We start from the raw sequence: 1,405 nt of genomic DNA, 5'->3' as shown, positions 1-1,405 counted from the left end.
AACATATGGCACAGAAGCAATTATACCAGTCGAAGTTGTTCTCACAAGCTTAAGGAGGGAATTTTTTGACGAACAAACCAATGAGAACCAATTGAAGGAAAACTTAGACAGCCTGGACGAGATTGGAGATCAGGCAGCTGAAAGAATGGCAAAGTACCAGCAGAAGATAGCAGAATACTATAATCAAAGAGTGAAGTTAAGAAGATTCAACATTGGTGACCTCGTCCTTAGAAAAGTCACCCCTGCGACAAAGGACCCAGCACATGGCAAATTGGGACCGTCCTGGGAAGGACCCTACAGAGTCGTCCATTATTCGCGTCAGGGCAGCTACCACCTGGAGGATTCAGAAGGAAAAAGACTACCTCGTCCGTGGAACGTCGAACATCTAAAGAGGTATTACGAAAAGGAACCATAAACTTCATTGTAAAACCAATTTGATACTTCTATCTTATGTAAGCAATTGTTCGAATTATAAGTATTATCCAGCATCCTTTAAGTGTTATTGAGCAAATCATTCGCCACTGTTTTCAAAGATAAGCACAAACGATCGTCCCTAAAAAGCTTAATGACGATAAAATTCCTTAAATGGATGTACATCGTCCCTAAAAAGCTTAATGACGATAAAATTCCTTAAATGGATGTACATCGTCCCTAAAAAGCTTAGTGACGATAAAAGTCCTTAAATGGAGTACATCGTCCCTAAGAAGCTTAGTGATGATAAAATTCCTTAAATGGATGTACATCGTCCCTAAAAAGCTTAGTGACGATAAAATCCCTTAATGGATGTACATCGTCCCCAAAAAAGCTTAATGACGATAAAATTCATTAACGGAATTACGTCGTCTCTGAAAAAGATTAATGACGGCAAAATTCTTTAAACAAATTACATCATTTCTAAAAAAAGCATAACGACGACAAAAGTTCCTTAAGGGGATGCACGTCGTCTCAAAAGCTAAATTTCCTTGATGTCCATGTGCATCACACAACATGATCTCGTCTGTACAAAAGAGCAAGAGGATCAAACCATTCAAGTTGATCAACATAATCTCGTCCATACAGGACGACCAAAAAGTCAGATTTTGGGAAACATTTCCAAAACCCCCAGGAAGGTACAAAAGTCCTCACACAACTCGTGCAATCATGAAGAGCAAAAACAAACACAGACATTTATAAAATCAAACATAGAGTTAAATTGTTCTAGAAACAAAAATGGGGGGCCCCAAAAACAGGAGGGGCATCCAAACAGCAGCTGTTCTTGACTTGGTGCATAAAAAAAAAAAAAAAAAAGAGAAATTTTCTTAAGGCAAAATTAAGCTGGAGGGGCAATATCATCGTCCTGGGTGGCCTGAGGTGGTTCAACATCGGTAGACGCCCCTGCTTGAGCTGCCTCATCCTCCTCAATCTC

Source organism: Quercus lobata, chromosome 8 (genome assembly GCF_001633185.2).
Source record: "Quercus lobata isolate SW786 chromosome 8, ValleyOak3.0 Primary Assembly, whole genome shotgun sequence".
Lineage (NCBI taxonomy): Eukaryota > Viridiplantae > Streptophyta > Magnoliopsida > Fagales > Fagaceae > Quercus > Quercus lobata.
This window is presented reverse-complemented; position numbering follows the sequence as displayed.